This window comes from Ranitomeya variabilis, chromosome 2 (assembly GCF_051348905.1).
Source record: "Ranitomeya variabilis isolate aRanVar5 chromosome 2, aRanVar5.hap1, whole genome shotgun sequence".
Taxonomy (NCBI): Eukaryota; Metazoa; Chordata; class Amphibia; order Anura; family Dendrobatidae; genus Ranitomeya; species Ranitomeya variabilis.
The window spans coordinates 410,988,289-411,002,316 of NC_135233.1; the positions used below are offsets into that span (position 1 = coordinate 410,988,289).

Sequence of the window (14,028 nt, forward strand, 5' to 3'; positions counted from 1 at the left end):
ACATATACATATTTCACTACAAATGTGTTTGTAGAATTTTTTTTTCTCAGAACAAGCAAAAATTAGAAATGATCCTAGCTTTGATTTCATGCTGTCAATAACTCTGTTAGTAAACCTTGTAGAACAACTGTAAAGGTCCACAAAACTAACGTTTCCTCCACAGCTTCAGTTCACAAAGAATTCAGCTCCCGTCAAGGAGCCACATTCCTTACTGAAGTGCAGAGCTTTCAGAGAAAAGTAATTGGAAGAACTGAAGGCCTTCCTTAAGGAGAACCACAACAGCTACAAATGCTGCTCTTCAACATCCCACTTTGCCAGGGACTGTGAGGTTAGTGCAAAGTGAGCCGAATGTGATAGCACCGAGCATAACTCAGCTCTACATTCTGGACCATCATCGGAGACTCTGTCACAAGTCCAAGAGCATAGCGGGGAGCTGAAGGACTCAAATACTTACACGCCAGCAATTACTTCTAAGTGTAATGACGTTTGTAGAAATCTCATAGGAGGCAAGTCCTGCTCTAAAATTTCCCTAGTGAGAATCTACCCAGCATGTGAAAAGGACAAAGCCATCAAAGTATACGCATTTTTAGATGATCAGAGTAACAGGTCATTAGCCAAGTCTTCCTTCTTTGATAGCTTTAAAGGGAACCTGTCACCCCCCTTTGGCATTTTTAACTAAAAGAGCCACCTTGTGCAGCACTAATGCTGCATTCTGTGAAGGTGGCTCTTCTTTTTGTGCTCCCTTCCAACACAGCAATATTAATTTTTATAATTTTCATGACATACCTTTAGTCTGTCGGGGGGCACGTCTTTTCCCCCTGACACAACCGCCTCCCAGCCATCGGTCAGCCCCTGCGTGCACTGGGCGCTGCCTACTCTGTCTTCAGTAACATACCCTGCACCTATGCTGTGCTTTTCTTTTTCAGGCATGCATCGTTTGTGCTGCCCTTTGACCCACATCACCTGATGGAATTCATCTCGCACCTGCGTGTGCCTGAGATCCCGCCCTGCAGTATGAATAAATCAGAACACACTGGGGGGCGGGATCTTGGGCACACGCAGGCGCGAGATGAATTCCATCAGGTGATGTGAGTCAAAGGGCAGCGCAAACAAGTTTGTTTAGGAGGTGCATACAAACCGACAATGGTTAACAACATGCTTACCAGTGCGCTCGAGAATGGACGTCCATCTCTCCTTCAACTATGTGAAAATCACTGCTTCATAAAGGAGTTGCCACACAGCACTTCAGCACCAAGTATCTTAGCAAGTCGTGCCTACGATGATTGCATCCTGAATTGCGACCAAGATCTCCTTGGGTGTACAGTCTTCCGCAAGACGAGAGAAGATAATCATACAGCAATGTCATTTGAAGATAGACTGTTCCTAGAGATGATGGAGCAAGGAACGGTACAGGACAAAACTAAGAGGTGGATTGCACCTCAATGACAACGCTTGCCTAACAACAGAGGACAAGTTTACCAACAATTTGTCTCCCTCGGGTCCAGCTTCCATAATAAACCAGAGATGAAAGAGCATTTCCTTACCTTCATGGAGATATGTAAGAACGGTCATGCACAGTTGGCACCTACACTTCAAGACTCTTCCATGGTAAACACTTCTATGTTAAACACGTCCACACAGCTCTCGAGTTAGAGCAGTCAAAGAATGTAATTATCCCAGCTGTACAGTGGGAAAACTACGCCAAAGAAATTGACATTGTAACTAACCAATGACCAATACCAAAAGATAGTGTTCTGAGGAAACTTGGAGCAGCAAGAGAACTGCAACTCTCTTCCAACTTGAATATGAATGACATAGAAAAATATCTAAGTGTACAAGGGTGTACTTGGACTTTCAACCCACCACATTCTTCACATATGGGAGGTGTATGGGAGAGAATGATAAGTGTCGCAAGGAGAATCCTTGATTCAATCTTCTTACAAGAAGGATCTGCAAGACTGACGCACGAAAGCTTAACAACTTTCATGGCAGAAATGTTAGCCATCATAAACGCCAGACCGTTGACTCCGATTTCCAGTGATCCTGATGACCCAACTGTTCTCACCCCAGCCCTGCTGCTTATGCAGAAGACCAAACCTAATTGCTCTCCACCTGGAGAATTTAATGTTAAAGACTGTTACAGGAGTCAATGGAGGCAAGTACACAGTCTTTCCAATGCTTTTTAGGACAAGTGGAAAAAACAATACCTGCCTACTCTGCAACAGAGGAGAAAGTGGCAAACCAGCAAGCCTAATCTCCAACCTGGCGATGTAGTACTAATGAAAGACTATCAGTCTCAGAGAAATGAATGGCCGTTAGGTCTCATTACCCAGTTCCCGAGTAAGGATGGAATCGTACGTAAGGTAGAAGTAAAAATAGGGAAACAAGGCGAGACCAAATTGTTGCTCAGGCCAGTAGGGGAACTCGTTCTGCTCTTCTCATCCAATAAACAATAGTGACGTCGGCTGACTTCAAGCGGGGGGAGTGTTCTGTTCAGCAATATAATTGGTGTCTAGAGTTTAGTCATTTTTGTGTCTTAGTTATTACAGACATTGTATTTTCTGCGCATATTAATCCTTTCATTGGTTTTTATATTGTAAGGTAACAGCACCATCTGCTGGTGGTTTGATGTATACATTCTAGTTTAGTTTGCAATGTACTATGGGCATTGTGTGATTGTTCCTGTTGCATTGCGGTCTTATTACGACACTGTGAAGGGAGCAGAAGCCATTGTTCCTGTATACTCCTGAGGAGAAACCACATCACTCTTTTTTCTGCATGCTCCTTGTAAACAGCCTGCTCTAAGCATAGTTGGTAAGTCACTAGCTATGTGTTACAGCACTGTGTGTGTAAGTATGCTTGCTGTATTAAATAGGTAATCATCAACTTGTAGTACCTCATGTTACTGTGTATTGCAGACTGTATTCTATACATTGTACAGTTATATAGTATATTCTGAAATGCTCCTGTTATTGCATCTTATAGTTTCACCTTTTCCTGTCACATCTACAATTGATAATAGAAGGTTACAACTTTACAGCCTCTTTTTATAAAGAAGACAGGGAGTTTAGCTGCATGTCTAATTACACACCGTGCTAATATGTATGAGGACTAGTGTTGAGCATTCCGATACTGCAAATATCGGGTATCGGCTGATATTCGCTGTATTGGATTTCCGATACTGAGTCCTGATACTTTTAAGATATCGGATACCGGAAATGGAAGTTCCTATAGTGCAATGATGCACTATAATGGAGTGTGGGCGGTGCATGGGCAGAGACTGTGTGTGTGTGTGCGGGCAGGATCTGTGCGTGACAGTGGGGGGGTCTGGGCGGGCCTGCCGGGGGTCTGTGTGGCCCGCCGGGGGTCTGTGGGCCTGCCGGGGGTCTGTGCAGCCTGCCGGGGGTCTGTACGGGCCTCTCGAGGGTCTGAGCGGCCTGCCGGGGGTCCGTGCGGACTGCCGGGGGTCTGTGCGGCCTGCCGGGGGTCTGCATGGGCCTCTCAGGGGTCTGTGTGACCTGCCGGGGAACTGTGCGGCCTGCCGGGAGTCTGTACGGGCCTCTCGGGGGTCTGTGCGGCCTGCCGGGGGTCTTTGTGTGCAGGCGTCATCCAATGGGACTACAAGTCCCATCGGGCTATGCCTGCTACAATGGCAGTGATTGACACATTAGCCAATGATGGGACAGTAGTAGTCCCATCATCCGGCTAATGTATTGAATGTAAAAAAACAAACAAACTACATACTACATACATACTATATACAACATACTATATACATACATACATACTACATACATACATACTATATACATACTACATACATACTACATACAACATACACACTACATACATACTACATACAACATACTACATACATACTGTAAGAAATGTAAGACTATTCTTACTGAGTGTGTTGGGGGACACTCGCTTGACCGCGACATTCAGCACACGGGCACGGGTTTTAAAACCCCAAAACAGTCCATACGGTTTATTATAGTGTCATAAACCGGGTTATGCACAGTTCCTTATGTACATCTCATGAAACACAACAGGCACCAACTGGTGATATTAACTTGCAGCTTTAAACACTTCATTTACAGCTTTGACTCACGGACACTGAACATGCTGGACCTCACTCCGTTCAGTTGCCGTGGGTTACCACACAGTTCCTGTTACAAGCACCAACGGCTTATGGAGGTACCTTATCGGAGCTCCTGCTCCATCTGCTGACTCTGTGTCAGTCCTCTCCTGGGGAAACTGCCTTACGGGGTTCACCAACTTGCCTGGCCGGCACACATCAGTCAGTCCAGAGCCACCGAAGGCCGGTAGCTTCCCCAACACCGATCATCCAGGTCCCCAGTCTCTCAGGTGCTCCAAGAAGACTCCACTCACAGGAACACCTAACCCAGACTGTCCAGGACCATGATCACACTGTGGACTTCAGGACGTCCATCCCACCTGGGACCGTCCAACACAGAGGCATGTGCTTTCCAGGAAGCCTCCTCCCAGGCTTCCAACACAGGAGCATACACAGCCCACACACAGGCCCTCAGGAGACCCGTGACTCACACCCTGGCCAGACTATGTACCCGTAACCACACCCACAGTAATGGATCACATGGGCTGGCCACGTGATCCTGACATCACTGCAGGTCGATTCTCACAGCCTCAATACGACTCTGTGCACATACCGGGGAGACCATGCAGCGCCCCCTACCTGTTACAGGGGTCACTGCATCACAATACATACATACATACTACATACATACTACATGCATACAACATACTACATACATACAACATACTACATACATAATACATGCATACATACTACATACATACATACAACATACTACATACAATACATACAATACATACTACATACAATACATTCATACATTACATACAATACATACATACAACATACATACAACATACTACATACAACATACATACTACATACAATACATTCATACATTACATACAATACATACATACAGACATACAGTACATATAACAGAGTACATACTCACCATCACTTGTCATTTTGATCCCCGAAGCCAGTGTCATCTGTAAAAAAGATTAAAATAACAAACAACCAATATACTCCCTGATCCGCAGAAATCCATGAGTGTCCCACGACGATCTCCCGTGGAGAACGGCAGCATCAGCTGATGCGACCGCTCTCTAGGGGCTCCAGGAACACAATGATGGAAGGAAGGTATCCTTCCACACTGTATTTCTCCGCTGTAAAAAAATAGTCCCTAGTCTCACTTTTGGCATTGCTGTGTGAAAAATTTTCCAACACAGCAATTGCCATAAATTGAGACTTTGAACTCTAGTAACCTCTCAGTGATGCACTGCAAGAGCCATTGTCTCCTGTCAGAGAGTCACTGAAGGTCCTATAGAGCAGAGACATCACCCGATGTCACTGTTCTATAGGGGAGATCGTCGTGGGACACTCATTAATTGGACTATGGCGGACAGGGAGCATACAGTTTATTATCTTACGTTTTTTGCAGGCGCTGAAGTATGGTAAGTATGGTTAAATGAAGAATATTAAAATACTTTTTTCCTAATGTGTGTGTTTTATTAACCCTTTACTAGTATTGGATTAATAATGGATAGACATCTTATTGACGCCTCTCCATTATTAACCCGGCTTAATGTCACCTTACAATAGCAAGGTGACATTAACCCCTTATTACCCCATATCCCACCGCTACACATGAGTGGGAATAGAGGGGCTAAATGCTGGAATTGGCGCATCTTACAGATGCGCCATTTCTGGGGCGGCTGCGGACTGGTATTTGTAGCCGGGGGGCCAATATCCATGGCCCCTCTCTAGGCTATGAATATCAGCCCGCAGCTGTCTGCATAGCCTTTCTGGCTATAAAATATAGGGGGACCCCACGTCATTTTTTTGGGGGGTCCCCCCATTTTAATAGCCAGTAAAGGCTACGCAGACAGCTGCGGGCTAATATTCATAGCAGGCTACAAATATGGGCCCCCAGCCGTCAGCTTTCCCCCCCTGGCGCAGAAAATTGTGCGGGAGCCCACGCCATTTTTTTCCTTTTTTTTAAATTAAGCGCTCATTAAGGCCTCTTTCACACTTGCGTCGGTACGGGTCCGTCGCTATGCATCAGGCAGACGTACCGACGCACGTTGTGAAATTTGTGCACGACGTGGGCAGCGGATGCAGTTTTTCAACACATCCGCTGCCCATTCTGAAGTCCGGGGAGGAAGGAGGGGGCGGAGTTTCGGCCATGCATGCGCGTTAGAAAATGGACGCGATGGACAAAAAAGTTCACTTGAATATTTTTTCATGCCGACGGTCTGCCAAAACATGATATATCCGTTGCACGACAGACGCGACGTGTGGCCATCTGTCGCAATCCGTCGTTAATACAAGTCTATGGGTAAAAAACGCATCCTGCGAGCACATTTGCAGGATCCATATTTTTCCACCGGATCCGTTATTTTCTCATAGAGTTTTATTAGCACCAGATTGCGCCTGATGGCTACACGTTTCATCCGTTTTTTGCCGGATCCGTCAAAAAAGCTGTTTCCGCCAAACGGAAAAAACATACGGAGCAACGGTTTTTCTGTCCGGCGAAAAAACGCACAGCGACAGATCCGGCAAAAAACGTATGAAACTGAGATGTGAAATGATGAATCTGGCCTCTGAATCCATTTTTTCACGCATGTTTCCATTCAAATCATGCACATTTTCTGTTTATTTATTTCCAAAAACTGAATCAAAACCATTCAAAAACCGCACCAAAAACTGCATCAAAACTGCACAAAAACTGCATCAAAAACTGCATCATAACTGCACCAAAACTGCACCAAAAACTGCACCAAAAACCGCATAAAAAACCGCACCAAAAACTGCATCAAAACCTGTATCCAAAATTGCACCAAAAACTGCATCAAAACTGTACCAAAAACTGCATCAAAACTGCACCAAAAGTGCATAAAAAACGGATCAAAAACTGCACCAAAAACTGCATCATAACTGCACCAGAAACTGCATCAAAAACCGCAACAAAACTGCATCAAAAACGCATCAAAACGGCACCAAAAACTGCTCAAAAAACTGCATCAAAACCTTCATCAAAAACTGGTGCAATTTTGATGCAGTTTTTGGTGCAGTTATGGTGGGGTTTTTGATGCCGTTTTGTTGCAGTTTTGATGCAGTTTTTGGTGCAGTTTTGATGCGGTTTTTGATGCAGTTTTTGGTGCAGTTTAGATGCAATTTTTGGTGCAGTTTTGATGTCGGTTTTGGTGCAGTTTTTGATGCAGGTTTTGATGCCGTTTTTGATGCAGTTTTGATGCAGTTTTTGGGGCAGTTTTGATGCAGTTTTTGGTGCAGTTTTTAATGCAGGTTTTGATGCAGTTTTTGGTGCAGATTTTGATGCAGGTTTTGGTGCAGGTTTTGATGCAGCTTTTGATGCAGTTTTGGTGCAGGTTTTGATGCAGTTTTTGGTGCGGATTTTGATGCAGTTTTTGGTGCATGTTTTGATGCAGGTTTTGATGCAGTTTTGGTGCGGTTTTTGATGCGGTTTTTGGTGCAGTTTTTGATGCAGTTTTTGGTGCAGTTTTGATGCAGTTTTTGGTGCAGTTTTGATGCCGGTTTTGGTGCAGTTTTTGATGCAGGTATTGATTCAGTTTTTGGTACGGTTTTTGATGCGATTTTTGATACAGTTTCTGGTGCAGTTTTGATGCAGTTTTTGGTGCAGATTTTGATGCAGGTTTTGATGAAGTTTTTGGTGCGTTTTTTATGCAGTTTTTGGTGCGGTTTTTGATGCAGTTTTTGGAAAAAAATAAACAGAAAATGTGCATGATTTGAATGGAAACATGTATGAAAAAACGGATTCAGAGGCCGGATTTATCATTTCACATCTTAGTTTCATAAGTTTTTTACCGGATCTGTTGCTGTGTGTTTTTTTCGCCGGACAGAAAAACCATTGCTCCGTATGTGTTTTCCGTCCGGCGGAAACAGCTTTTTTGATGGATCTGGCAAAAAACGGATGAAACGTGTGGCTATCAGGCACAATCTGGCGCTAATACAAATCTATGAGAAAAAACGGATCCAGCAGAAAAAAACAGATCGTTTTGAAATAAAGGACTAAGTTTTTTTCGTCACTGGATTTTGAAGTGTTGCTGCATTTTTTCTTTCTTCTAATGGACTTTCTTATGTGCACTTCACGTCATGCACCTTCAATACCGTGAACTACGTTCCTGCATTGAGGCCTATGATTCAGAGACCACTTCACTACACCAGTGAGTAAAGCACGCTACTCAGTGCCATTTTTTTCCTTTTTTCTTCATTTTATGCACCTACACTGTCTTCGCACAAAATGGATGATCCTGTTGAAGAATGAGAAAGTCGCTCCTCGTCTGGAGCATACAAGGAAAGCTCAAAGTCGGTTGGAGTTTGTGGAAGACATCGTTCAACTGCCTGTTGTGAAATTGGATTCTGGGCTCCCCCGGTGGCTACTGGTGGAATTGAACTTGTGTGCATCATCCCCTCTGTTCACCTGCTCCCATCAGGATGTGGGAGTCGCTATATAACCTTGCTCCTCTGTCAGTTTCATGCCGGTCAACATTGTAATCAGAAGCCTTTCTGTGCATGTTCCTGCTACCAGACAACTTCCAGCTAAGTTGGACTTTAGTCCTTGTTTGTTTTTGTATTTTGTTCCAGTTCACAGCTGTAGCTTCGTTTCTGTGTCTGGAAAGCTCTTGTGATCTGAAATTGCCACTCTGATGTTATGAGTTAATATTAGAGTCTTAAAGTAATTTCAGGATGGTGTTTTGATAGGGTTTTCAGCTGACCATGAAAGTGTCCTTTCTGTCTTCCTGCTATCTAGTAAGCGGACCTCAATTTTGCTAAACCTATTTTCATACTACGTTTGTCATTTTCATCTTAAATCACCGCCAATATATGTGGGGGGCCTCTGTCTGCCTTTCGGGGAAATTTCTCTAGAGGTGAGCCAGGACTATATTTTCCTCTGCCAGGATTAGTTAGTCCTCCGGCTGGCGCTGGGCGTCTAGGGATAAAACGTAGGCAACGCTACCCGGCCACTGTTAGTTGTGCGGCAGGTTTAGTTCATGGTCAGTTTAGTTTCCATCATTCCAAGAGCTAGTTCTTATGTTTGCTGGGCTATGTTCTCTTGCCATTGAGAACCATAACAGTTTGACCGGCCAAAAAAGGGTTAAATTACTGGCTGAGAAAGGAGAGAAAAAAGAAGTCTGCTACAATTTTTTTTTTTTTTTTTTCCTCTAGTTCTGAGTGTGCTCATAATTGAATCACTTGCTAGTCTGCCTATACTGCAGCCTTCCTCTCTTTCTCTCCTTCTAATCCTTGAATGGCTCTGTGTTCACCTGTTTGAAATGGATCTTCAGAGTGTGGCTGCAGGTTTGAATAATCTCGCCACAAAGGTACAAAATTTGCAAGATTTTGTTGTTCATGCACCTATGTCTGAGCCTAGAATTCCTTTGCCTGAATTCTTCTCGGGGAATAGATCTCACTTTCAAAATTTTAAAAATAATTGCAAATTGTTTTTGTCCCTGAAGGCTCGCTCTGCCGGAGACCCTGCACAGCAGGTCAGGATTGTAATTTCCTTGCTCCGGGGCGACCCTCAAGACTGGGCTTTTGCATTGGCACCAGGGGATCCTGCGTTGCTCAATGTGGATGCGTTTTTTCTGGCCTTGGGGTTGCTTTATGAGGAACCTCATTTAGAGCTTCAGGCGGAAAAGGCCTTGATGTCCCTATCTCAGGGGCAAGATGAAGCTGAAATATACTGCCAAAAATTCCGCAAATGGTCTGTGCTTACTCAGTGGAATGAGTGCGCCCTGGCGGCGATTTTCAGAGAAAGTCTCTCTGATGCCATTAAGGATGTTATGGTGGGGTTCCCTGTGCCTGCGGGTCTGAATGAGTCCATGACGATGGCTATTCAGATCGATAGGCGTCTGCGGGAGCGCAAACCTGTGCACCATTTGGCGGTGTCTACTGAGAAAATGCCAGAAAATATGCAATGTGATAGAATTCTGTCCAGAAGCGAGCGGCAGAATTTTAGACGAAAAAATGGGTTGTGCTTCTATTGTGGTGATTCAACTCATGTTATATCAGCATGCTCTAAGCGTACTAAGAAGCCTGACAAGTCTGTTTCAATTAGCACTTTACAGTCTAAGTTTATTCTATCTGTGTCCCTGATTTGTTCTTTATCATCTATTACCGCGGACGCCTATGTCGACTCTGGCGCCGCTTTGAGTCTTATGGATTGGTCCTTTGCCAAACGCTGTGGGTATGATTTGGAGCCATTGGAGGCTCCGATACCTCTGAAAGGGATTGACTCCACCCCATTGGCTAGTAATAAACCACAATACTGGACACAAGTGACTATGCGTGTTAATCCGGATCACCAGGAGATTATTCGCTTTCTGGTGCTGTATAATCTACATGATGTTTTGGTGCTAGGATTGCCATGGCTGCAATCTCATAACCCAGTCCTCGACTGGAAAGCTATGTCTGTGTTAAGCTGGGGATGTAAAGGGACTCATGGGGACGTACCTTTGGTTTCCATTTCATCATCTATTCCCTCTGAGATTCCTGAATTCTTGTCTGACTTTCGTGACGTTTTTGAAGAACCCAAGCTTGGTTCACTACCTCCGCACCGGGAGTGCGATTGTGCCATAGACTTGATCCCGGGTAGTAAATACCCTAAGGGTCGTTTATTTAATCTGTCTGTGCCTGAACACGCTGCTATGCGAGAATATATAAAGGAGTCCTTGGAAAAGGGACATATTCGTCCTTCGTCATCTCCCTTAGGAGCCGGTTTTTTCTTTGTGTCTAAGAAAGATGGCTCTTTGAGGCCGTGTATTGATTATCGACTTTTGAATAAAATCACGGTTAAATATCAATATCCGTTACCACTGCTTACTGATTTGTTTGCTCGTATAAAGGGGGCCAAGTGGTTCTCTAAGATTGATCTCCGTGGGGCGTATAATTTGGTGCGAATCAAGCAGGGGGATGAGTGGAAAACCGCATTTAATACGCCCGAGGGCCATTTTGAGTATTTGGTGATGCCTTTTGGTCTTTCAAATGCCCCTTCAGTCTTCCAGTCCTTTATGCATGACATTTTCCGCGATTATTTGGATAAATTTATGATTGTGTATCTGGATGATATTCTGATTTTTTCGGATGACTGGGACTCTCATGTCCAGCAGGTCAGGAGGGTTTTTCAGGTTTTGCGGTCTAATTCCTTGTGTGTGAAGGGTTCTAAGTGCGTTTTTGGGGTTCAAAAGATTTCCTTCTTGGGATACATTTTTTCCCCCTCTTCCATCGAGATGGATCCTGTCAAGGTTCAGGCTATTTGTGATTGGACGCAACCCTCTTCTCTTAAGAGTCTTCAGAAATTTTTGGGCTTTGCTAACTTTTATCGTCGATTTATTGCTGGTTTTTCTGATGTTGTTAAACCATTGACTGATTTGACTAAGAAGGGTGCTGATGTTGCTGATTGGTCCCCTGATGCTGTGGAGGCCTTTCGGGAGCTTAAGCGCCGCTTTTCTTCCGCCCCAGTGTTGCGTCAGCCTGATGTTGCTCTTCCTTTTCAGGTTGAGGTTGACGCTTCTGAAATCGGAGCTGGGGCAGTGTTGTCACAGAGAAGTTCCGACTGCTCCGTGATGAGACCTTGTGCTTTTTTTTCCCGTAAATTTTCGCCCGCCGAGCGAAATTATGATATTGGGAATCGGGAGCTTTTGGCCATGAAGTGGGCTTTTGAGGAGTGGCGTCACTGGCTTGAGGGGGCCAGACATCAGGTGGTGGTATTGACTGACCACAAAAATTTAATTTACCTTGAGTCTGCCAGGCGCCTGAATCCTAGACAGGCGCGCTGGTCGTTGTTTTTCTCTCGGTTTAATTTTGTGGTGTCGTACCTACCGGGTTCTAAGAATGTTAAGGCGGATGCCCTTTCTAGAAGTTTTGAGCCTGACTCCCCTGGTAATTCTGAGCCCACAGGTATCCTTAAGGATGGAGTGATATTGTCTGCCGTTTCTCCAGACCTGCGGCGGGCCTTGCAGGAGTTTCAGGCGGATAGACCTGATCGTTGCCCACCTGGTAGACTGTTTGTTCCTGATGATTGGACCAGTAGAGTCATCTCTGAGGTTCATTCTTCTGCGTTGGCAGGTCATCCTGGAATCTTTGGTACCAGGGATTTGGTGGCAAGGTCCTTCTGGTGGCCTTCCCTGTCACGAGATGTGCGAGGCTTTGTGCAGTCTTGTGACGTTTGTGCTCGGGCCAAGCCTTGTTGTTCTCGGGCTAGTGGATTGTTGTTACCCTTGCCTATCCCGAAGAGGCCTTGGACGCACATCTCGATGGATTTTATTTCGGATCTGCCTGTTTCTCAGAAGATGTCTGTCATCTGGGTGGTGTGTGACCGTTTCTCTAAGATGGTCCATTTGGTTCCCTTGCCTAAGTTGCCTTCTTCTTCCGAGTTGGTTCCTCTGTTTTTTCAAAATGTTGTTCGTTTGCATGGTATTCCGGAGAATATCGTTTCTGACAGAGGGACCCAATTCGTGTCTAGATTTTGGCGGGCATTCTGTGCTAGGATGGGCATAGATTTGTCTTTTTCGTCTGCTTTCCATCCTCAGACTAATGGCCAGACCGAGCGGACTAATCAGACCTTGGAGACATATTTGAGGTGTTTTGTGTCTGCGGATCAGGATGATTGGGTTGCTTTTTTGCCTTTGGCGGAGTTCGCCCTCAATAATCGGGCCAGCTCTGCCACCTTGGTGTCCCCGTTTTTCTGTAATTCGGGGTTTCATCCTCGATTTTCCTCCGGTCAAGTGGAATCTTCGGATTGTCCTGGAGTGGATGCTGTGGTGGAGAGGTTGCATCAGATTTGGGGGCAGGTGGTGGACAATTTGAAGTTGTCCCAGGAGAAGACTCAGCTTTTTGCCAACCGCCGTCGTCGTGTTGGTCCTCGGCTTTGTGTTGGGGACTTGGTGTGGTTGTCTTCTCGTTTTGTTCCTATGAGGGTTTCTTCTCCTAAGTTTAAGCCTCGGTTCATCGGCCCGTACAAGATATTGGAGATTCTTAACCCTGTGTCCTTCCGTTTGGACCTCCCTGCATCCTTTTCTATTCATAATGTTTTTCATCGGTCATTGTTGCGCAGGTATGAGGTACCGGTTGTGCCTTCCGTTGAGCCTCCTGCTCCGGTGTTGGTTGAGGGTGAGTTGGAGTACGTTGTGGAAAAGATCTTAGACTCTCGTGTTTCCAGACGGAAACTCCAGTATCTGGTCAAATGGAAGGGATACGGTCAGGAGGATAATTCTTGGGTCACTGCCTCTGATGTTCATGCCTCCGATCTTGTCCGTGCCTTTCATAGGGCTCGTCCTGATCGCCCTGGTGGTTCTGGTGAGGGTTCGGTGCCCCCTCCTTGAGGGGGGGGTACTGTTGTGAAATTGGATTCTGGGCTCCCCCGGTGGCTACTGGTGGAATTGAACTTGTGTGCATCATCCCCTCTGTTCACCTGCTCCCATCAGGATGTGGGAGTCGCTATATAACCTTGCTCCTCTGTCAGTTTCATGCCGGTCAACATTGTAATCAGAAGCCTTTCTGTGCATGTTCCTGCTACCAGACAACTTCCAGCTAAGTTGGACTTTAGTCCTTGTTTGTTTTTGTATTTTGTTCCAGTTCACAGCTGTAGCTTCGTTTCTGTGTCTGGAAAGCTCTTGTGATCTGAAATTGCCACTCTGATGTTATGAGTTAATATTAGAGTCTTAAAGTAATTTCAGGATGGTGTTTTGATAGGGTTTTCAGCTGACCATGAAAGTGTCCTTTCTGTCTTCCTGCTATCTAGTAAGCGGACCTCAATTTTGCTAAACCTATTTTCATACTACGTTTGTCATTTTCATCTTAAATCACCGCCAATATATGTGGGGGGCCTCTGTCTGCCTTTCGGGGAAATTTCTCTAGAGGTGAGCCAGGACTATATTTTCCTCTGCCAGGATTAGTTAGTCCTC

The 14,028-nt window shown here is 45.1% G+C and overlaps 1 pseudogene; it reads left to right on the forward strand.

The window, feature by feature from the left end:
* Positions 1-1,143: 1,143 nt before the first annotated feature.
* LOC143803817 (uncharacterized) overlaps positions 1,144-14,028 on the forward strand; it is a 36,576-nt pseudogene continuing 23,691 nt past the window's right edge.